Source organism: Ailuropoda melanoleuca, chromosome 2, assembly GCF_002007445.2.
Source record: "Ailuropoda melanoleuca isolate Jingjing chromosome 2, ASM200744v2, whole genome shotgun sequence".
Taxonomy (NCBI): domain Eukaryota; kingdom Metazoa; phylum Chordata; class Mammalia; order Carnivora; family Ursidae; genus Ailuropoda; species Ailuropoda melanoleuca.
This window is the reverse complement of record NC_048219.1, coordinates 52,636,091-52,661,614: the sequence shown is the minus strand read 5'-3', so window position 1 is coordinate 52,661,614 and position 25,524 is coordinate 52,636,091. Positions and strand designations below refer to the sequence as shown.

At 37.9% G+C, this 25,524-nt stretch overlaps 1 protein-coding gene across 2 annotated transcripts in view; it reads right to left on the bottom strand.

Annotated features, from left to right (window-relative positions):
- The window catches only part of ADGRL2 (adhesion G protein-coupled receptor L2), a 609,194-nt gene that overhangs the window by 506,280 nt on the left and 77,390 nt on the right, over positions 1–25,524 (bottom strand). The window contains exon 2 of one of the 2 annotated variants that reach the window (XM_034653754.1): positions 6,646–6,827. The exons of the other annotated variant lie outside the window; for it this stretch is intronic. The gene's annotated coding sequence lies outside the window, so the exon portion shown is untranslated. The remainder of the gene's footprint in view (positions 1–6,645; positions 6,828–25,524) is intronic. 2 annotated transcript variants of the gene reach the window in all.

Genomic DNA, 25,524 nt, shown 5'->3' with positions numbered 1-25,524 from the left:
AGTCCTGAAACCTTACTTTATGGCATCTATTATTGTACAGTTTTAGTTTTGAATAAGTATGAGCTATATCTCTGGTTATGATGTTCACATCCCCATAAGTAAAAAGAGAATCAATAGTAAAAGGAAACCAGCAAATTGCAGGCTTTGCAGTAAATCTGAGGTATTAGGTGGACATAATTTAAACAGTTGTTTTTCTTTTCCTGAAGAATAAACACATAACAGAAGAAAAAAAATGAGGCTCTAAAGGGATTATGCATTCCTAAATATTTTATAGCTGTGTTAAATGCAATGCTGTGCTTTAGTTCCACTGCTGAATATTTGCTGATGATCATTTACTCACCAACTGAAAACCCAAAAGCTGCTCTTTGAGGTTTTTTGTGTGGTCTCAGCCTTGGCCCTTCTGTCAGTGTTTCGCTGCATGATTGTAAAGAGCAACTCTTTGCATGTGAGAAGACAGACGCTGGTGATTTAAGCAGGGAACACACCACAGTGCTTTTACTCAGCTGATATTTAATGATTTAGCATTTAATGTAGTTCATATTTCATAACCGTGAGTTCAAACAGAAGCAGCTGCTATTAGGGATGCAATAATACTGAACTTCCCACCAACGACCTGGGAGAGCTCCTTTTGTAGTTTTAGCTACGGGACCCATCTGGCCTTTCCAAAAAGTATGGCAAATGAAGGAGAGAAGTAGTTTACTTCTGGCCAGTGGAGTCCTGGACAGAATGTATAGTTACGCCGGATAAAGATTCTCAAATCAAAACTCCTTGTGTTAACATCAGTGCAACATTGGAGGACAAAACAACACACCTTACCTCATAAGCAGAAGAACACTGAGAAAACATGGAAAATCATGCCAAGTTGCAGTCAATTAAAAGGATAGAGATGTCTCCTGATTCGAACCTAGAAGATGAACTCATCTTCTTATAATTTTGACTTGCTTTTATTAGCATGGGAGGTTTTTGGTAAGGTATTTGAAAAGACTGCTTTCCTCCAATTTTAGAAGGTATCCAGATAAATATCAAGATACAGATTTTTAGATAGGTGGATGGATTGCTGATAGAAGACAGGCAGACAGAATACTGAAAACAACAAAAAGCCTTTCACAGAAACTGAAGTATATGAGATAGACATCTAATGAGATTGAAGTCCTTTGGAGAAAGGATGATACCCAATATGCCGATGAGAATTATGGTATTAACGTTTTCAAAGAGAGTGCTTTAAATACATTTTTCCTACCCACAGCATTATCTAACTTAATAATCTGTTTTCACTTTGGCATTATTGGTAAGTGATTAAAAAACAGATTATAGGCTAGGTTGCCTCTCTCTCTTTTTTCTTTCTTTTTTTCTTTCCTTGCCTGTATATAATTCTAATATCTGTAAATTAGGATTTACAAGGGAAGGATTATGAACTTTGATTACAATCACAAGCCTACCAACAATAACCATTGCCTAGTTATGACTGTATCTACTTTCTCGACTGCTTAGGGTAGACGAAGAATACTTTCCTTTTCCAATAACATATTCCTAGAAGACAGTGAAGGCAGGTAGACCTTCACCATGAGATGTTTTCACTGTGAGACACATACTTGAGTGGTGTCATCTCTGATGGGATTAGACTGACTAAAACTACCAGTTGGACCCTCTCTACCTCTTGGCAGCATTTTTCATTCATAAAGTGAGAGTCAGCCCTCTCCTCAAGGGATTTTCCTGTTTAAAGATTTTTTTTTAAAGATTCTGCCCATGGTTCAAAAAAGCATTTGTATTTACCTCTTTGCATCATTTGAAAATACTGTCCTAGAGATATTCACGTGTTTTCCAAAGTTTGATGATGCTGAGTATTTCGGATTTGTCATTCAGCAAGTAATAGATAATTTGTGTAGCATTTATAATTATGTAATTATGACATTTAAAAAGATAAAGACTTTTCTGTAGGAGGTTGCTGAAAAGGAAACAGTCAAGAAAGTGTGAATGTGCTCTACCTTACATCTTATCATTGTAAAGGGGTTGATCAAAAGTTTCTTGGCCCACTTTGGAGGCTGAGTTCCACTGCCTGGTCTGGCCCTGGCCCACAGTGCACAGGATTCCTGCATTCTCGGCCTCAGCATTATTTGGGGAGAAAACATTACTTGTTTATTTATTTGTAGCTCCTAACAGAACCCCATGTGGGAAGATGGATACATTAGCAGAGAGAATTGGGCCAAAATTATTATGATTTCATTTAAAAAGGAACGATCAAAGTATACATTCGATTTTAACTTTTAACTGTTGAGATAAGTTGCCACAAATGGAAAACAGGTATAAATGGATCAACTTCAACAAGTTAGAAAGTTTGATTTGGAATCCTATCCAAATTCATTTTTTCAGCTTGAATACAGACAGGTATTTTATGAGATTTTTATTTCCCTATTTGCTCAATTCCAAGATTTATAGGAGTTCTAATTGGAACCATGGCAGAAATGCCACCACAAAAACAGTGGGGGGTTTTCTCCACAAAATTTTATTGTAATTGTTTCCAGGCCCAAGGGCATATTATCATGTGGAAATATATATTTTAAAGCGGCGTTTCAAATTAATTTCGTCTTTTAAATTTTCAAAATAAAAATCCGTTTTTTTGTTTGTTTTTAGAGGGGGAGATGTTATGGTTCATTTTATTTTGATTAGCCCTAACATGTTTGTTGGATAGCCAGGTGTTGGACACCATGTTTTCACAAATAGCTAGAATGGATTTCAGTCTTTAGTGAGCCGGATTATTCAGGTGAATGTGCTTAGAGCACTTAAAGAAACTGAACATTTCAAAATTGTCGTTACTTTGAGCTGTTTCCAAGTGAGCCTCTTAAAACAAGTTTTTTAAAAAAGGGAAGAAAAATGTGTATTGTTATGCAAAGAAAGTGTCTAAGTGGTGCCGCATTTGACTGGAGGTTGCCGTTAGGCTAATGTCAACTGAAATCTCCTAATGCAGCTTGGGGATTACCGACTTAGCTAAAAAAAAAAAAAAAAAGTCACAAGAAAGACAAACAAAAAACCAGACTCCTAACTACAGAGAACAAACTCATGGTTACCAGAGGGGAGGTGGCTGAGGGGATGGGTGAAAGAGGTGAAGGGGATTAAGGGTACATTTATGGTGATGAGCACTGAGTAATGGATAGAATTGTTGAATTACTATATTGTGCACCTGAAACTAATATAACACTGCATGTTAATTAAACTTGAATTAAAAAAAAACTTGAATTAAAAAAAGTAAAAAGTCACCAGATCACACAATGACAACATTCAAATTAGAAAAGGTTAGAAATATATCAGATTTTCTTAATGAAATGACCTATCAACCTTAGTAGCAAGAAAACCATGTCTGGAACTCAAATTATGAAATAATAAGCCAACATCTCTAAGGGAGGATGATAGACCCTAATACAGGAAGTAGGGGCTAGTCACAGATTTTCTATCTACTCTGACCTTAAATAATGTCATTCTGTTCACAACCCATGACCTGATGCCATATTACTGATGGACTTATAGAGAAAAAGAATTCATTCAGAGAGTTTGCATTCATTCAGAGAGGCATTATTGACATAAGAAGGAAAACAGATATTCTTTTACTCTCTTCTAAGGGCCTAGGCAAGATTCATATTAAGACCCAATGGACTATTTGAGGGAAAATTGCAAAAGAAATCATTAAAAAAAGTACCTAGTGGAAACTTCTGAAAATTATTTTGTAAAATGATAGTCAAAGTTAATGACCAAAAATCCATCATTTCCCTCTTAATGAATTATCAATTTAGAATTGAATGATGGCAATAAAAGTATTTTTCTTATCAAAATGTGAGTCTTTTCAAAAAATTACATTTAATACTTCTCATTAACCCCCATCCCTTTTAGAGGGACAAAAAATACTATAGTAGTCCTCATGGGTCACAGCAGGTTGTTCTAGAATTCTAGAACACAATTCAGGAACACGTAAATTGTGACTCATAGGGAAAATATAATGAGGAAGTAAAAGAAGATACATGTTGTACCTAGAATAAAGCATGGCATGAAAAGAAAAAAAATCTCTTTAATTCTTAAAACAGAGCTTCTTAATGCATGTTCTAAAAACCACTTGCCTGAGAATTACCTGGGATACTTGTGAGAAATGCCACAGATTTCTGGGCTCTGTGCCAGATCACCTAAGCCTGATTCCAGGGGAATGAAATGCAGAACCCGTTTTACTATATACATAGTCACAGATGCTACCTAGGCACGGACAACTTTCAGAATCCCTCTAGTAAAGGCACGTCTTTAGCCTGCGTGATCACTTAGGATCACTGGCCAAATCAAAGTAAACCAGTGGGATTAGCTGAAGTCAGAAACACGTGGAATAAAGAGATACTGAATGTTTTCTGTTGTACCCTTGAATTTTGGTAGCTTATCTTGCACATGGTAGACACTCAACCAATATATGTGAAGTGAATGGATAATGGAATTTTACCCATTGAGCATAAAATGGGTATGTTAGAATAGAAGCTCACAATTAGAAATGTTTAAAGGAAAAGGATTATTTTATCTACAAGTATATAGTAATATTCAGAATATAGAAGATAAATAAATAAATTACAGAGGAGCTAATAAGTAAAGGATGGGGGACAAACTGAAATATAATTAGAAACTCTCTAGAAAGTTCCCGCTAACATAAGAGATAGAGATGTTGAATTTGCTAGCTATTAATTTTTTTTTAACTTTTAATATTCTTAAGCAGGGCGGTTGTTTAGGGTAGCACAGTGCAGCTTCTGTATTTAGGGATACGTTTATTACACTTCAAAAAAAAATCAAGAACATGAATGTTCTTACCCTTACATAGTTGCTGCAAGTAAGATTACTTCCATTTTAGCAATGAGAAAAATGAGAAACTAATTTTTACATGTTTCTTCATTTACTTATTCATTCAGCAAATACTTACGGATTGACTATTGACTATTCTGCGCATAGTTAAATATGTTCCCTGGCCATGAGCAGCTCATTGTTTCAAGTATTGAGAGGAATGGCTAAATCACATGACAGAGGGATAAGGGCAAATACGGGTCTTTAAACATGTTGTGTGGTGTTTCGTGGGCGATCAGCAGCATATCAGGGGCTACACTTTTCTTTCTTAAACCTCTGTGATGCGTCTGCTTGGAGACCACATAATTTGGTAGGTAAATACATACTTGAAGGTGAAAATCAAGGACTAGCTGCAGGAACACAGCCTCCATTGGTATTTCTGGGCTAGCCCAGAAGCAAACATTCCCCTTTTTTATCACAGATGCTCTGATTTGGGTCACACTCATTGGGATTATTTGGGAGCAAAAGGCATTAGCATGTACCTCTAATTCTGTCTTTGTTGAAGGGAGCTGTCGGAGGCTTCATAAACATGAGCTCAAGAGTTTACAGACCATCATTCAGAGTTGCAGCAATATTTCCCCTTCCTCTTATCATGTCTTTGTCAGGGACACCTCCTTCCCCACTATTGTTACACTGGGTGTGTCTACATCCTGCTTCTTCCTGCTTCTTTTGTAATATCTGCTTAACCTCTTTGATGGTTGTGTCTGCTTAATGAATGGACCAGCCCCTCACTGCTGAGGCCACCATTGCATAATTTTAACAAAGACATTATGTAAACACACACACCGGTGTCTCTTAATTAAGAGTGTGACGGTTAGATGAAGGTATTTGGCAATAATTGAAATCAGTAAGTCATTAAAAATTCTTCCGTGATACTACTAATTTGTTTGTAATAGCCTTGTAATTGCAGCATATTAAACAAAGACGAATGTGGGCTGGCCTACATATAAAAAATATCTGTCTTGTCTTTTCCGGCCAGCATAATTATAATTTCTACTTCTGGTACAGCTGAAATAAGGAATAAGGAGAGACAGCTACATCCTGCGCCTTTGGCTGCCAAGCGTCTAACGTTCAGGTGCCTTTTCTGAAGGGTGGTCTTCCTTTACACAATGTTTGTTGTCAGCTGGTAACATTGTGTAGTCTAGGAGAAATCCCAGAGATGCAGGTGCCTTATGAATACCCAGATGGGAAATGGAAGATGATCAGACTTCCTCCTAGACCCTATGAGTCAAAGGAATGACAAAAGATTTTCCTTTGAAATGTGGAGAGAGAGAAACTGAATTCAAAACGTCTTGTATACAAATGACGATAATGTCTTGCATAAGCCTCTTTCTTAAAGACACAAAACCTGTTTTCTAGAGCTTTTCCCATCACCAAAATACAGCCAGCGTCTGTGATGAGACTCAGCAGCTGTTGAACAGTGCCAGAAACACTTACGAACTTCCACAATGTTTCCTTCAAACCAAATAATATTCTCCAAAGAGCGCACTTCGGATGCATTCACCACTGACTCAGAGGGAAGAGTGCCACCTATTGAAGGGTGGCCTCGGTATTCACAGCACCTGAGGGGTCCTTCCCAGGCTCCCTTGCACTGGCCCACAAGCACATCCTGTTTCCCTCAGAGAGCTGGCTCTAATAATGCTCTGAGGTGGTCCGAAGTTCACGTGTAAGTGTGCTCATATCGTGCTCTATAATTTGAGGAAAACACATGAATTTTAATCAGTTTTTAAAACAACCAGGCCTCTCTTCTCATTTACTAGAATGGAAAAAATTCACTTTTATTACCTTAAAGATGCCAAACAGTGCCATTTTATTACTGTGGGAAGCTGGAAGTCATTTCCGAACTCTTTTGGCAAGGGCGCTATGTAGAGCATCCAATTCAGTTCTTTTAAGTGTCTTCTGAGAACCACCATGCAAACTGTGATTTACTGTCTTCAGGGGTTACAGGGACTCTTTCTACCCTAAAACTGAAGAAAGAAAGGTGAAGTGTGTTTAAGAAGCATCCCATGAGACTCGCAAGAATATGAGTCAGCATGGAGCAGGCCAGACATAAAGAATGTTTTGGTAACACACAAACATTTTCCAACTTGTAATTTTTAATTTGGTTTAAAAGATCATGTTGGTAGCCTTCAAAAATTGTGAGGACTTTTGTATATGAGTCGATCAGTCTTTGGTCCACTTGGACAAACATCTTACACTTAGTGGCTCTGTTTTCTTGCTGTTTGCATCCTGTATAGGTTTTGGAACATATCTACTGAGAATATATAGTGTTGTAGTTAAAAATATATATACATAAATATATAAAATATATATGCAAATACATATAAATATATAAGATATTTATATATGCATATATAAATATATATACACACAGACTTACACACACACACACACACACACCCATTCTGTGGCTGGGCCTAAATTTTATAAACAAATATTTGGCTAAAACAAGAATTGAATGGAGATTTTGCGTATTTTCTAATTTACATAACCAGAAGATGGCAGGACTCCAGTTACCTCTCTTGCCATTCAGTAGCAACCAACAACAATTTGAATTTATGCGTTCTTTAGCTGACTCAAATCTCTAAGAGTTTAATATTATGTAAGCTGCAGACTGCTATTGCTCTTAATTATAATAAACTCCCACACATGTATATTTTGCCCCCAATGTTATTTTATTTGGAGACTTTGACTGGCTACTTTGTGTGGTCGTAAACAGTAGGTCATTGAAGGCAAAAACATAGTGAGAGAGAAACAAGATATTTAACCAGTAGTCAGAAAATCCATTACACGGTGGTGCCTGACAAAGGGTGGGCTCTCTCTCAAAATCTGAAGAAATAATTGAAGGGATAAATTATACCACTGTGGAAAAACAATTAGTCTATCAGATCAAAAATGAAAAGCTGTTTGATAGTGTAAAAGGAAATCCAGTAAACTCTTTTTCTTGACTAAAACCAGGAACTATTGACTTCAAGTAAAAGGCCAATCTTTACTTGCCTTTCTATTTTTAAGCTTTGACTAGTAATTGTCCAATGCAACTCTCAAAGCAATGGATAGTATCTCTCTGGTTATAAACAACCCCAAATCCTTCATGGAGAAATTTCTCTCTGGTAATTGCATTCTAAACAGAGAATTATATTCATAAATGGTATCATAAAGGCATTCGTGATGGTAGCCTGCAATTTCTGTGGGGTTTTTTTTTGTGTGGTGAAATTAATGTTTTCTTACAATGTGATTATTAATGAGGAAAACATTGGTTTTTTTTGCTCTGACAGGTAAATAAATATTATCTGCCATTTGGAATGGCATAATATTAAAATACTGAAATACTGTGTGGTTTACTCCTTGTTAGGACCAGGATGATCTATCTGTTCTGAAGTAGAGATTCACACTTGGCAGTAGGTTTAGGATTTCATGCTATTTTCATTGCTAAAATCTAGTACGGCTAACAGAGGCCAAATCTTCAAGTAGCACCTGCCAGGTGAATGGTGGAGGAAAAGTAGGGAGTAGATGAAGCTAGGGAGCTGGACAGTGTGATGCCTCTCTTCTATCCAAAGGCATCTGGGATGTCTGACTTCAGAGGAGTGACATCCAGGTCAAAAGCTTTGACATACATATAATAGACAAGTAGACAAAATTTCCAAGAGGAAATTTACCGCTAACTTGCTGAATCATAATGAATGACTACTAAAAGGAAACACTAGAAGAAAGAACGGTAGTCAAAGGTAAGGTAGCAACATGAATTTTTTTTAAAGACGTTTGTCCAAGAAGTTCTATTCATTTAAATTTTGGCACATACATTAGACTGATCCATGTATTTCCTGTATGTATATGCCAGTTATTCTTGTATATTTCCACCCATGCATCCATATCTCATCCATCTTTCATCCAGTCATGTATCTATTCCAACAAAGTATTTACACATCTTTTTAGTTTTTCATCCATTCATCAACCCAACCTGTTTTGGGCGCCTTTTACATGACAAGGACTCTACTAGTGACAAAAAGATGTAAAAGACGGAGTGCCTTCCCTCAGGATGCTTAGAGTCCGGTTGGAGAAAAGGTTAAGTGTATCAATACCGCACAGTGTGATGGATGCTATTACGGCGCTACTCTGGGAGGACAGAGAGGCTTGTAAATCACACTGACGACTCCGGGAAGGCGAATGTTAAAGCCGGATTTTAAAAGATAAGTAAGAAGAACGAGGTAGATAGTGAAGAGAAAAGGTAATTCTAGACATATGTAAAACATGTTCTTGGGGCGCCTGGGTGGCACAGCGGTTAAGCGTCTGCCTTCGGCTCAGGGCGTGATCCCGGCGTTATGGGATCGAGCCCCACATCAGGCTCTTCTGCTATGAGCCTGCTTCTTCCTCTCCCACTCCCCCTGCTTGTGTTCCCTCTCTCGCTGGCTGTTTCTGTCTCTGTCAAATAAATAAAAAATAAAATCTTAAAACAAAACAAAACAAAACATGTTCTTAATAGTTGATATTCATTTATATTTGTAACACAATCATTTAATGAAATGCCACTCCTTTATGTACAAAGTGATACAAGGATTCGATTAACAATGACTTGGGGAGGCAATAGAGCTGGTGGTTATTTATACTGCCTCTTGATCCAGACATCCTTGGTCTAAATGCTGGGTCTTCCTCTTTCTTTTCTTTCTTTCTTTTTTTTTTTTTAAAGATTTTATTTATTTATTCGACAGAAATAGAGACAGCCAGCGAGAGAGGGAACACAAGCAGGGGGAGTGGGAGAGGAAGAAGCAGGCTCATAGTGGAGGAGCCTGAAGTGGGGCTCGATCCCATAAAGCCGGGATCACGCCCTGAGCCAAAGGCAGACGCTTAACCGCTGTGCCACCCAGGCGCCCCGGGTCTTCCTCTTTCTAATAACCTGGGGGAAATTACTCCACATCTCTTTGACTCAATTGCTCTTTCTTCAAATTGAGAATAATACCATTATATCCCATATAGCAAGTATTAAATTAACTTATACAAGAAAAACACCCATATCTGTCATGAAATAATCTCTCAGTATATGTTAGGCCAATATTTTTCCTTCGTTAAAATTATCGTATTGATAAGAATAGTGTTGATAATGACAGTAGTTTTTTGGGTTTTTCTTTTTTTAAGCTTTTGAAGGTACATCTGAGAGTTCTCACAAGCTCTCATGGGCTGAGATTTACTACATTTAGAAGCGCAAAGAGATTTTGCCTTTTCTGAAACTTAAAAGTGCCTGCAGCAAGATGGAGAAAGCACTGGAGCCTCGTTTGAATGCCCTGAGTTCAAATTTTGTGTCCACTGCCTTCAGAGTCTTGGGCAAGTTGCTTCATGCCTGTCCCTCATTTTCTTATCATACAAGGAGATGCTAAAGACACAAGATCTCCCTCGGGGGCGCCAGGGAGGACTAAACTGGGTAACATGTAAGTGTGGCTAGCATCACCCAAAGATTTCTTTCCTCCTCCCCAAACGCCTGTAAAATACTTAGAAAATACATAATGGCTAATCTAAGGATTGTGAAAAATATCTTTCCCAAAATACTTTCTATAGTTTGGGAGATCACATATAAATATTCTCATCTGCATTCGCTAACGCTGGAAAACACTCTTGAATGTTATTGCTGACTTTGATAGGCCGCCTTTACAGCTTTGCCAGAACTTGCTCTGGTTGCTGCTATTCATAGAATGCCCTTGGATAATGTGATAGGTTGAATTCGAATTACTCCTCCAATCATTTCAGAGGCAGTAATAATGGCAACTAAAATGGTCATCTGGAGAATGAACTGAGCATGGACATCTCCTAATAAAATCTCTCTCGCTCTCTTTTTTGTCCTTAGAATAAGCCAAAAACAGGTAATCTAGTGCTATCTGAATAAATAAGCATTAAATATGCTAATATAAAATAACTTTCCTGTAGTCAGATACTATATGCTTTAAGGGACCACTAATCTCAGGTGGAATACAAATACAAAATAGCTTTTTTATCAAAACCTAAACCACAGGAAAGCAGATACTGTACTAAATCTTTCCTGGAATTATTTTTAGTTGCCAATATTGTTTTAAGCCTGAGAACCCACCCTACCTGAGCGGTATATACAGACTAGCTTTAAATAAATCCAGCCTATCATCATGTTGCTAATACTATTAAAATCTTGGCCTCTCAAACATCTTTTCTGCTTTTCTCCCTGCATCCCTATTACTCTTAATACTGTCACATATAAGGCCGGGGCTCCTTAGTCTGCCTGAAGGAATACAGAAGTACCAGGTTGGCATAGCTTCTATTTTATTAAATTTTTTTTTTCTTGCCTGCAACCTGATTTCTTCTGGGTCTGACCTAATTCCTTTGATGCCTGCGGCTTGGAGGCCTGTGCTAATCTGCATCAGGGATGTGTGGAGAAAAGCGAGACAACTGAAAGAAAAGTAAGCGAAGAAAAGAATGGCACCTGGGCAAGAGGACTCTTCAAAATCAAAATAAACATTTTGAAAGCAGGACATTTCTGTTCTATGCCATCCTTTCAAGAGGAAACTACATTTAATGCATGGCCTCAAATACACATTTCCCCCTTCTTTCTGATTCTTTAAACCCTGTTATGACCAGGAGAAAACAGGCAATGGCAGAATGCTAATTGTTAGCATTGTACAATAAATTCCGATGTAAGAAAAATACCTGTTTATGAAAAAGAAGTCATGTTCTAGAAGTCATATTGAAAGAAAATGTTTGCGCTGACGTTGATGAAGAGATTGTACAATTGTCTAAGCTTTGTTACTAAGCTCTGGAACGTGCTGATATTGAGAGCTCTTTAGACCTGTCCACTAACTTATTGCTCCTCTGGGTCTGTTCCCAGTTTCTCCTGCCCTCTGGGAAGCAGTTCTTCTTCCTGCTCAAATAAGCAGTCGACATCTTGTAGTCATTAATATCCCAAAAGCAGGAGGTAAAGGAGCAGATTTCCAATGTGTCTCTGCTCACTTGATTTTGGATTACTACTAATCTTGGAGAAGTGGGAAGGTGAAATTTATCCTTCCTTGGTAACAGATCACAATTTTTTTTTTCTTTGAGATGCTAAGTTGTGATTTTGTTTGCATGGATTTACAAAAAATTGTGTGTGGGGGTTGTGTCCATTTGTGATTTAATTAGTTACAGTTCACAAAGCCATTAGCACACCTGCCCCCACCAAAAGAGATGTACTTTATCTAAAGCAGAAAAAATGATCAATAACAGTAATTGTTTTCAATACAGTAGCATGCCGTGGTTCAGGGATATTTTCACTTCACAGATGTTTAAAGTCACTTGGCACTCAGCCTTCAAACTTGTTATTCATTTGGCATCCAAATTCATGTCTCATAGTCATGTGACTATCTAATGTGCCATAAATAGAAACAATCCTCTGAATTTCAGAGCTATACCCTTGGCCTCCCCTGGCTGTCTAACCTACGCAGCGTCTGTGTTTCAAGATATATTTGCAGATTCAAAACCCTTATTTTGGTGTATTGTTTAAAACCATTTACTCATCAGAGATTTAGAGCTGCTACTCAACATAAATCTGTATACTTTTTGTGTTCCTTTCCAGGGTGATGGGTGTCTTCTTTTTAGTCTCCTTGTATTTGCACTTGTATCTCAGTAGTGGATACATCAGTGAGCAGAATGACCCTATCCAGGTGCTTAGAAGGAAAGGAAAAGAAAAGGAGTTTGGAATGCAGAATATAACTTACAACCTGAGAAACTAAAATAGCCATAGTTGATAGTGAATAAAATATTTGAAATCAAGTTAAGCCATTAGAAATGATCATGTGTGTGTGTCTGTGTGTGTGAATTTGTGTGTGTGTATGTGTGCACTACTGCTATATTTTAACATAAGCCCGTGGAATCAGCATTTTTCACACTGATGAAAAGGTTTTGCAGTTAAATCTGAACACTGCTCCTAACTGAGCTAGAAATCCCATTTCAAAAACAGTGTTTGCTACATTATTTCCTATTTGATTCAAAGAAATAGAAAGTCATAGAGTGGTACAAGGTATTGCTACTTTAGTTCCTTGGCCCCTTCCACATAAACTAATGAACATCTGAGAGCAGAAAATCCAGCTATAATTCAGGACCCCAAACCATGCAATATAGTTTTTCTTTGGCAGAGCTATCTAAAACAATCCCATATTTAATGGTTTATAGTCTCCAATTTTGAAATATATTGTAGTTTGAACGTTGGGCAGATAAAAGGTGAATTTGCCTTTGTAAAATTGCACACCCTTGGGGGTGGTTGTATTTTACGCACAGGTGAACAAGAATTTTTTTAGCAGCAAGTCTACAGAGCTGACATTTTTAAAGCTTTCTACTTTTTTTTTTTTTTTAAAGCACAGGTCTAAGCATATGAACAGCAGATTCCCATTTTAAACTGCTTGTTGAACTCATTTTTCTGGTTGAATGTCATAATTTATGTGGGTCGTAAACCAACGTTAGGTGTAAACTTTGGGTGTATATACATACATATGCTTCCCTCAGACACAAAATTTTTATTATCCAGTAAAGGGATGATCTATTTCTGCTTTTATTAATACATACGACCCATTTCATAAAGGACACTACCTATTATGCTGAAATAAGAAAACATTGAAAAGTGAGCACTGTCATACTACAGTGCATCTAGAAGAGATTGCTTATTTTCTTGCCATAATTTTGCAAAAATGAAGAATTATGATGAATATCAATTTTATAAGCTTTCTGATGACCAACGTGTGATGCTGAATCCCTCAAGCAAGCTACACTGAATGCTTATCATAATCATCAGAGCAATTATAAACATAATAGATGCATGTTGCCCCAAATGAGATCTGAACTCTCGATAAAAGGAAAACTGGGCCTCTTCCTTTTTCCTGTGAGTGTCTTGTTTAACTGCCTCGTTGTCTATAACTAATAGATAAAAAAGCAAAGAGGTGATTCTGTAATGCAATATACAATGAAATAGAAACCCAATTGCTTGCATTTCTACGTGCTATGCTAACCCTTTTCTCAGATGATCTTGGCAGCTTTGCCTTCCTCTAATTTTGCTAAAATCTCACAGATATAAAAGTACGTACCCCCAACCCTCTGGCTCCTTCTCCTCCCTCCTTTTCCCCTTCCCGCTGTTTCATTACATTTTCTTATGTGCATACCATCAAGTCCTCTTGGACACATAATAAGATTTGTGCCAGACTATGTTTCTTGGCTTTAATGGTTAGTTAGCTTTCCAGAATACACATGCTGCTTTATACATGCTTTTATTACTGACATCATGAGAATGCATCTATCCTATGTTTACAATTGGGTGTTCACCCTTAAATAAAAGCAATGAGATCAGGTTGTTTAAGAGAATCTTTGAAAAGCAGAATAAAAACAGCTGTTATCTGCTTGAACCGTTTCATTTTCTTTCATGATCTGAATGATAATGATGTGAAGCAGTGGGCAGTCTCCAGCTCTCATTATACACCACACATCAGAGCCTCTTTCAGGTTGGAATTGGGTCTCTGTCCCGGAGTTCCAACAGGATCGTTTCAACCTCACTTCTAACAGGTGTTGGTGTTTGCAGGAGGGGGTGACGGGAGGATAAAACACCTTTGCTTGTTCCCCACTGACCTCTGGATTCAGGAGGCTGGTTTTCATTGGCAACGTGGGTTTGAAAGTCAAGCCAGGTCCTTGCTGAAATCTCTCTCACCAGGAACAGATTACAAATATTTCCACATGTCAAACAAATGAACAATAGGGTGGTCCTTATTAATCAAAGCTCTCCTAAACCAAGTACAGATGGTAGCAATGAACTTCTCTTCCATGAAGATTTCTGGAAACGGGAGGAAATATATCTTGCAGGAACGCACATTTCTTCAAGTCACACCAGACAAGGAATAAGGAGCTTAAACCAAATGTGACCAAAACCAAAACACGACAAAACAATAATAAATAAATACAATTTTAAAAATCCCAGCGTTCTCAATGATCCAAACTGGAAGGTTGATTGAGCTTATTTCCATTCAACACGCCCTCATCACAAGCTGTTTCTGAAGATTCTGCAGCATTTGCCTAGAGACTGACAAGCTTAAATTGGTTTTAACCTCTGGAGTCCCCTTTCATATCACAGATGTTGCTGATTGGGGCACAGAATTCTGCTATCCCCAAAGTCAGGGATTTTCAGGCTCTGGTGGCATCTACCGTGGAGAGCATAACTCCTCTCAGACAACAATGTCGTTTGTTATTTTTAATTAACAGGAAAATATCAATAGGAATAGTTGAAATTGCATTGTAGCCAAAACTTGAGAGGGAGGAGAGTTAGAGAAACAATTCTATTTAAAGAACAGCCCAGAGACTGGACCCATGGCTGCACCTTGCTGACCTGAGCCATATTAGTGAAGCCTTTGGGTAGCAGAAAACTGGGTTGGGGAATCTCCTGGGAACAAAGACTCCTTGGGACTTTCTGCATGACCAGGTGTTACTATTTAGGAAGAGTATATTTCAGATGTTTTAGCAAAATCGGTTCCACTTCTCTACTCAAGATGGGTGCTATTATGGTCCGGTGCAGTCCTTCAAGTTGAGGGATCAAAAGATGCTAAGATGTCATGCAGTTCACGCCTTATCTCAAAACAGTGTTAAACCTAAATTGTATCTGAAAGGTGAAAATTCTATTGTGAAGCCCTTAACACAGAAGGTCTGTGATTTCCACTGATAAAAAAAAAAAAAAATTCCATGATGTGAGAACTACCAGAGGCCATTTTTCTCACTAGCCTAAATCTTTTATACTGCTGCTAAGAGTGTACTTCCTCTTGGTCTGTTCTCAGTAAAAGAGAGCAATATTCAAAATTGTTTAATGCATGGGTAAAGATTTTTTAAAGTCTCATCTCAAACTTTTTCAACATAATTACAGTAGAGATGGAACATTTTTCTACTAATAGATTAAATGTGTGTCTGAAACCTCAGATTAATTATAATCTTTTTCAAGAGGACTAAAATTTTATAACTTTTCATGAGGAGATAACATTTTATTGGATTTTAAAAGGAAATGAAATAAAAGTATTATATACAAGAACAATTCCCTTACATGCCATAATCATGATTCCTTTTTTTTTTTTTTTGGAAGGGAGGAGATTGCCCAACTGATTTTTAATGTTGGAAAGTTGCAAAAAGCCTTATGAAAATAGTCTCTATTATTATTTTGAGGATGTGATATATTTTGTCTAAGGTATGAAATAGTATATTTCAATATTCCAAATAGTTCCCAGAATGTGTGGAAGTAGACTTCAGTCCAGGTTTTGTCCTATCTGGAATAGATCATCCAATTTTAAGTTCACACAGAATCATTGGCAGACCAAAGGAAGACTTCATTCTTCTAATTTTCTTGTGATGTTGAGTAAATTACTCAATGAAATTTAATTTTGAGCATGCTCTCAACCACCACCCTCCCCCCAAATGGGGCATTCCTCAGAAAGTACTTGTAACTCTTTCAGGCTTGTTACTGAACCATCATAAATTTCAGTGAAAATTGTGTACTCTGTGGCATAAACTAACCTAGTAATTTCTATGTTGAGAAGACAATGGATGGTTAGAATGGGTATTGAAATCTCAACATTATTGAGGAATGCCTCAAAAGTTGCCTTAGAATATAAACATGGGCTTTTAGAATCTTTGCTAAGTAAGCCATGGTTGCATCCCATTCAGATAGTATACACTTCCACAGGCTTTTTAAATTCTCTTGGCTTGTTTATTAGTCTATTACAATATAATTAAAGATAGGGAGAGGTCACATATCTGTCCACTAGAAGGAATTAATGAGAATGCACATAAGAGAGAGAAGAGAGAAAGAGAATGATAATTTTGTTGGAAGAGTAAGGGGGAGAAGTGGAAGAAAAGGAAGAGGAGGTCTAATTCTGCATCTAGAACGTAGTAGTAGTCTGGGGAAAGCTGGAATGACTACTCATCAGAACATGGATACATACATAGCCGAAGAGAATAGTAATCCACATTTTTTCCTGTGAATACACATCCAGCACTTTCATTCAGTGCCTCCATGTGAAATGGTGGAGTGAGTAAGTTCTGGGTTTGACTGAAAGCCTTGCCTTTTATTAGTTGTATCACCTTGGCCAGGTCACAGGTAAAATGTGATAAAATGTCCTAATAGAACCTCCCTTATTGGTATGTTATGAAGATTAACTGAATAAGTAGTGGGAAAGTTCTTGAAACTGTGTCTGAGACATACTAATCACTATATAAACGTTTATTAAAACATATTCTCATTTAATTCTTACATAAACTCTCTATGGTTAAAAAACTACACATTGTTTTCATTTTAAAGCAAAGACAACTGAGTTCCCCCAATTGATGTAATTTCCCTGAAAACTAGCAGGTGATGGAGAAGGGGTTGGTATTCTGTAGGGTTGATTCCAGGGGCCAGAAGCTTGACTGTGCTGTAGGGTGAGCTAATAGGACATGAGGTCTAGCCATGAACTTTTAACTGCCAAATAAGATACTATAATCAGATCTTCTGACAAAAAACAAGGACACCGACTTTATCTACAATCTCTGACATTTTAGGAAAGAGTGGTAGATAATGACCAAAATACAGAAACAGATAAACTGCAAATATGCATGTAAACATGTGTTTTCTTTTCCTTGTAACTATTTTTAAACCCACTTTTCCTTTCTAAGAGTACATGCTTATTGAATTCTTATCACTAAGTTTGACATGGGAACTGGAGGTGTTATCATTAAAGAAAAGTGTCGTGTAAATTCCAGTAAATACTTTATTTTTTATTGTTACTATTCCGGAATTAATTGCTTGTTACCAAGGTCATCTCATCAAGAACATCTTCCCTGATTCCTCTGAGTAGATTATACCTGTTGGTTAGATTGTCTCTCAACTTTGTGAAATTTTCTATTTTATACAAATCTCCACTTTTATCATGCTTTAAAAAAAATGATTGAAAAATGAATGTCTTCTCCACTCCGTGGAAAGCTCCATGAATGTAAGAATTACTTCTGGTTTGTTCATTCTTTTACCTCTGGTATCGAGAATGATACCCAGCATGGAGTGGGATAACTGTTCAGTAAAACATTTGCCAAATGAATAAGCAAAATTCACTGGCCTCTAACAAGCCTGTTGGGAGTGGTGGTGGTGGTGGTGAGTAAGGAGTTCAGCTAAAAGACTGGTTGAATCTCAGGGACAGGGTGGGAGCTGTGTGAATAACAATGCTCTGTGAGCATACCATGTTGTGGTTGTATTAAGTAGTAAATATGGAAAGATAATACTCAGAAAAATAAAATCGAGGAAACAAGATCTGCTTAAAAGGAAAAACATGAGTTTCTTTGTTTTCGAGGAGGATAGGAAGTTTAAATGGGAATATAAAATTTTTTCACAGTATTTTTTACAGTTTCGAGTTGAGTCCCTTTCTGTAATCTTATTAAAACAAGTTGGCTGTGGTTAGAACCTACAGGTTAGAACAATGTATACCAGAAGAGTTGATGGCAGCAGTAATATCACCTGTATATGGTGGATTCTCTTGCTATGTATCAAGGAATCATCACCCATTGACCCCTGGGTGCAGGAACTCGTATGTGATTAATCAAGGAAGCACTTTCTTTGTTGAACTCTGGAGAGAAGTTTCTGTACCCAGCAGGTGAAATAACAGACTGGGGAGCCTGGCAGGCAGAGTGGCATATTCCCTCCTGACCTCAATTTCCCAAAGACACTGTGTAGTCTGTTTGTGGATGACATACTCAATGGGAAAAGCACCAGGCTAAGAAAACAGTGAGAATCCTATCATAACCCCATAAGGGACCATAACCCTATGGTATAGGGAGATAGTTATCTTCTCATTTAGCCAAGACAAGAGGCAGATTTCACTGGTCTGTGAGAATGAAGAAAGATAGACTAATTTGGTTACAAAAAAACCGAGCCATCTATTACGTCTTTTGTTGCCAATTCATATCTGTTCAGTTTACTACCTTGGAATTGAAAAGAGGAAATTAAAAAACATTTTAAAAATCTGCTTTTAATCCTTTAGAGAGAAAGCCTGGTTATCATAGTATTTCTTCAGAATGGTTCAATGAGAGACTATCTTCAAGGAGAGACTGTTTCTAGGGATTTAACTATAATGTATATTTGTACTTACTTTATATTAAATTCAAGAGTTATGAGTGGGACATAATTATGAGGGTTTTATTCCCCTAAATAGGCGATCCATGAATGCTCAATGGGTTCAAGCAGGTAGTTGAAAATGATGCTGCTTAATTACTTCACGGATGACGAAGATGTTTCCTGAAGTTGATTAAAACATTTCTTTTTCTAGCAAATCAAGTTTTTAGAAACACTCTCAAAATGAGCAGGACAGTGGTATAGCATCAAAGGTGTTCAATTATTAATTGGTTGATTGATGCATATCTATTTTATGAAGTGGATTCCCTATCTGTTATCCTCATGCATCCATTCAGTACAGCCTTCCTCAATATTGAACTTCGGCAGGTGATCATGTAAGGATTTTACATGATGGAGGTGGGTAATAAATAGCCTTCCTCCGTCTTAAACCGCACTTAAGGCCTCGCATTGGTGTTTCTTTCTCACTGCTAAATTAAGACAGACAATAACCCTCAAGTAATCGAAAAGGGAGAAGCAAGTTGTAGAATCTTCTCTTCTCACCAAAAGTAAAGCTGGAGTAGATTTCGCTTAGCGAACAATAAGAAGAACTGTTTAATTATCAAGGGTCTCACCTACAGAATAATTGGTGCTTACTTTATAAATGTTCTTGAATTTCAGGAGAATACCTTTTACAAAATTCTACATGTGTACAACGATTTTTCTGGGGCATGGAATTTTGTGTTTTATCTGAACTTTCTGCATACCCAGGTTGTAATCACTGATCTCCCCACCTCAAAATGATAGAGACAACTGGGACTATTTATATAATGCTTGCTGAGAATTTCTGATTTGTTAAAAATGTAATTGCTAATAAAATTTTTACCACACCATTTATCTCTTCTGTAATGAGAGGCTAGGGAACTAGTTATATATATTTTTTTCTTCCTCTTTTCCTTTGTAATGTTAGATCTCGGTTGGAGAGAAAAGGAGTAACAGCTGGAACTTATAACTATTTGGAAACATCAACAATGTTGAAATTTACACTCCCATGTGCAGATGTTATCAGACAATCAAAAAAATGTGTACAAACAATGGAAGAGGAAAACAATTTTATCGAAGCGTGATTTGGTTGGATGGAGCACAAAAAGTTACACTTGTCCGGTTTCAGGAAAACCTTGTGAATCAATAAGATGAGATAGATTATATTAGAGTGATGTTTTGCAAAAGATATTCTAACTCCATGATAGGTATGGTCTATACTAGGTGACTGACTATATGCAACATAAAGTTTTACCCTCGCCACATTATATAAGCAAGAGAGGCTGAACTAATAAAAAGAAACTGTGCCAGTTGGCACTCTTTCCCACTGGATTTCAAGATTGTAGTCAAACATGCTTCTCCCTAATACTATTGGGTATGGTCTCTTAATAATATGCTTCCAGCAGAGAGGCTGGGCCAAGTCTTCCATTGCTAATTTATATCCTGCTTATCTAAGAGAGATTGGTTAATCCAAGTATGGTATTTTGGGATGTGGGATTAAGCTAATACTACTCTAATATAGATAATTTTTTTCTTCCTTGGGGCTTTATCTGTCAAGCTAGCTTCTTTGTTAGCATTAGCTGGCTCTTCCAGCATAATTTAGTAGAAATTGGTAAAAATAGATGAGGCTTTAGTATCCGTAAAGACCCTTAGGCAACAAAGTAACATGGGAAGATAGGAATAAAACTTAAATATCTCAAATATATTCAAAACTTTCCTCCTAAAATAAACTTTATTTTTATTCATTGCATCCAGGCAGGAAATGTCTTCTTAATCCAAGGAAATTTTGCTTTTTTGGTATGGGGGAGGGTTGGGGTAAGGGGCAAGAAGTATGTGTTCGATGCTTTTGCACATGGTTTAGAAATATCAATACCCACCAGATTTGAAACCAATCTTTAATTGTGGAGGTATTGTGTAATGGTCAAAAGTATGCACAATGGAATGGATAGACCTGGATTTAAATCTTGCCTCTGCAGTTTGCATGTTCTACGACTGCATGAGTTACCATTTCCTTGCCTCATGCTTCTCATGAGTAAATCAGAGAAAATGATTGCTATGGAAATCAAGTAAGATGATAGAGTGCTTAGTACCGTATATAAAGCGCTATCACAGTGGCAAGGATTTAATAAATGGTTGCTATTATTATTTATATTATTATTGTTATTTTAGATGTATTCCTTTTTTTTTTTTAAGATTTTATTTTTTTGGGAGAGAGAGAGAGAGAGAGGGAAATTGTGCCGTGGGGAGGGGTAGAGGGAGAAGCATACTCCCCACTGAGCAGGGAGCCCGACACAGGACTTGATCCCAGGACCGTGGGATCATTACCCGAGCTGAAAGCTGATGCTTAACCAACTGAGCCACCCAAGCACCCTATGTAGACGTATTCCAAAGTGTCATTGACCACGTAAAATACTTGCTCCTAGAAAAGGGATCCAAATAGGCATCAGAGAAAAGACTACATAGCATTCGTTGTGGCACAGGTGTGGATAGAGGGTGAAGTATAAGCGGCTAAATTATCAAGCGTTAATCTGAATTTAGCACAGACAGGCTTCTGCAAGGAGAAACCTCTGCGGTGTTTGAAGGGCACATAAAGATAAAGGAGCAGAGGACTTGCTAGAGAGGTAAGAGTAGAGAGATAGATCCCTCCTTTACTTTGGAGGAAAAAAATAGGTGAGCCACAGACAGGAAATGATTGCAAAGTACATGAAAACTGAAGCTTGTTTGCCGAATTCTCTGTTGTTTTTGTTGTTTTCTTCCACAGAGAACATCGAACAGCTCCTGAAAATGCCCGAAGAGCGAGTGCAGACAGGGGCAGAGAGCGCAGCAGCTCTAGTTCATTTTCATTGTGCACATTAAAGCAGCTCAATCACGGGGCAGCTCTTCTACGACACTCACCCCGCTGTACTGCGATTTCTGCTAACATGACTGTGTCTCCCACAAGCGCTAGAAGCCCAGGACCATATCGTATTCGTGTATCACCAATTCCGAGCACAGAATACGGGCTCCAAAAATGAGTTTGCTGCATCAATGAATCAATTTCCGTCGGTCCCAGAGAAGGGCATTCATTGATCTCATTTGTTAACAAACTTGATTGCCTGCTATACTTCAAAACAGCATGCGCTAAACTAAAGCTCCAAACGAATTTCTGACCCAGTAGTTACCAAATGATTTTAGCATGAGGATTTCCTTTCAGCGTCAAAAATTTTCATGAGTATTTGTACTTGAATTATCTCTTGATTGAGAAAATACATGACACCACATCCAAAGCAGCTCCCACTTCTATTCAGAACTAGTAGCAGAAGGGGAGTTTGGGGCAGCATCTTTCTAATAGCAAAACTGGAGACAGCTTATAAAAACGTAATAAGTGTCCCTCCATAGTGGACGGGTTAAATACATTATGCTATACTCACGTCATGAAATACTTCACAATACTAAGAAGGAAGATGGTAGGTCAATATGTACTGATACAGAAAAATGTCCAAGGTATATTAAGAGAGAACACCAAACTGCAGCCTGGAACGCACAGTATAATTTCCTTTGTGTATGAAAAACTGCACAAGTCTGTGGGGAAGAGTATGGAAAGATTCTGGAAGAATATAGAGTAAGTTGAAATGAGCGTGATAGAAAGGGGCATTTACTTTTCACATTATAACTTATCACAGTGTTTGAAGTCTTGCCTCACAAGCATGAATTATTTGTATCCTAAACGCGAAATGGCATATCTATGTATGTATTATTTCTTTCTCTATTTTATCTATATATCTATATATTTTATAATATTACAATTATAGAATTATATATTATGTATTTAAGGTCTTTACATATTTTATATAGAGATGTATATAGATTTTTTTCCCCTTTTGCTTTTAACCAATATGTTCTCCCGGTGGCTGATGTTCCGTACAGGCCTCCAAGCGGAAATCCTTTGCGATAATTCTGCAATTCCCCCTTAGTGCTTTCATCACCAGAATGAAAACCAGTCTTACACAATTCTTATAACAGTTCTACCTTTTTCAACAACAAAAAAATCAATAAACAAACAAGCCAGCAGGTTTTCAAATGTTTGCGAGCTGCCCCATTCTTCGCGCATGCTCAGGAAATAGTACAGGAAAGCCCAATATTAGGAGGGATAACGCGGAACGCTTGTGTTGATTTCCCTGCGAAGCTCCAGAACTCCCCTCTCCCTTGCTGTGCTTAGCCTCAAGTGAGAGTGAAGGGGCGGGTGGAAAAGGGAATCCTCAGAACACTTAATGTTCCAGGGAGCCCAGTGTGAAAACTGCCGCGTCAATCTACACTATCAAGATCACACTACAGAGTTGAGATTAGAATTCAGAGTAGCAGACGTGAAATTTTACACATACAGGTTTTTTGCCCCCTTGGCCTTCTATTAGCTCCATCTCACGGGAAGTGCAGAAACCCTGCTTTGTCCACCTTCACATTCACTTTCTTTAACCATCTCCATCTAGGGTCCAGCCCAGTGTTTTGTGTTTATAGATAACCCAAAACTGTGCAGGGAATTAGTGGTTGAATTATACTGACTAGGTTAGATGACTTTTCCAAGATCATTATTCAGCAGGTAAGTGACACATGGGCTCCATCCCTGAAACCCCATTCCCCATCCAGGCCTCTTACTGTTATACCCTGAATCACCCTTTACCTAAGTCATCTGTTACAAGGCATTTAATTTGATTTTTTTCTATAAATCTTAAGTTCCTTTCTAGATTATTGTTGGTTTTTCAAGGTCCTTTGAATTTAAGAAAGACAGTAAGCTTTTACACAGTATCCATTCCTCTGCACCCCTACATTAATATCTATGTCAGCTCATTGTGCATTTTCTTCATGGTTCTTATCATTTCTTTAAAAAAGATTTTATTTATTTATTTGACAGAGAGAGAGAGCACAACTGGGGGGAGCAGGAGGCAGAGGGAGAGGGAGAAGCAGGCTCTCTGCTGAGCAGAGAAGCCCAATGCGGGGCTGGATCCTAGGACCCCGGGATCACGACCTGAGCTGAAGGCAGATGCTTAACATGCCTAACCGACTGAGCCACCTAGGTGCACTTTCATGGTTCTTATCATAACTCAGACTCGCTTTGTCTTTTTACATTCTTCTTGGTATAATTCTCTGACTAGAATGAAATCCCTATTAGGAAAAGGAACTTGTCCCATTATTTATAGGGCTTCTCTTTTCAATAATGTCTACATTGTTGAATGTTGAATGGTTCAATAAAGGTTACATTATTCAGAGAAGTCTTCTTGCTGAAAACAAAATCTGTATTAAAAGGTTTTCTGGGGGCATCTGGGTGGCTCAGTTGGTTAAGCATCTGCCTTTGGCTCAGACCATGATCCTGGGGTCCTGGGATCCAGCCCCTCATTGGGCTCTCTGCTCAGCAGAGCCTGCTTCTCCCTCTCCCTCTGCCTCCTGCTCCCCCTGCTTGTGCTCTCTCTCTCTCAAATACATAAATAAAGTCTTTAAAAAAAAAGTTTTCTGAAGAGCATCTAAGAGGTGGCAAGATGGTAAAGTCTACAGGACAAAATTGAAGAAAAAGTGGGGATATAGAAAACAAGTAGAGCATGACGAGTACTTAAGTTGCCTGTGTCCCAAGGATATTTCTGTATTTTGTCAAATGAGAGCTATAGCTTTGGCAGATTCTTTGAGGGTCTCCAACTAAGGGGGTATAAAAGGACATCCTACTTATGTTGAGCTGGGAACCCAAAGGTTCCCAATCCTCAAAGGATAAGGAAACCTGCAGTAACAGTGTCTCTGCCTCTCCATCTCCTGCAGTGAGGATGGGTTTGGCACATCACTGAGCAAGAAAAGGAAAGAGAAAAATAACCTGTCCTAGAGAACTTGCGACTATTTTTAAAGATTTGCAGCCTGCACTATGCACTGCTTTGGCGGTCCGGGGATCTCCAGTCTATGAATCTTTGATTTGAGATCATTCCAAACAATTAGCACCTCTAGACGTCTGGCAGAAATCAACATTTTTTTTTTCTGGACGAAGGCACCTCCATGCTAGACCTCAAGGAATCCCCACGGCTCAGTACACCAGGAAAGAAAGACTCTCTGAGAGACTGCCAGGAGCAACATCAGTCAGAAGGGACACGTCTACAGACTTCAGACATTGGAATTATAAGTCAGAGACACTCAAACAGTCACCACAATTGAGGAAGTAAAAGGTAAGGCTGAGAACAGCTATAGGGAACAGGAGCTATAAAAATTGGCAGAGAGGACCTGAAAAGAGTAGCAACTCAAATTTTTTTTAGAAAAGAAAACTTCCAAAACCAATACTAAAATCCAATGGACAAATGTAACAAGATGTTGAACTCCAATGACATAGACCAAGGCAATTATTCAGACCAAAGCATCGAGAAATAAAAAGATGGGAAATAGGAAAAGGTAACAATGTATGGCACGGGCTGTAAGATTCGAGTATCCATTAGACGCCCAGAGGAGAGCTGAGAGGATGAGATGGGCTTTATTGGGAGAGAACAGGGGCTGAGAATTTTTCTCAGTTGAAGAAAGATACTAATCCTCAGGCTTGA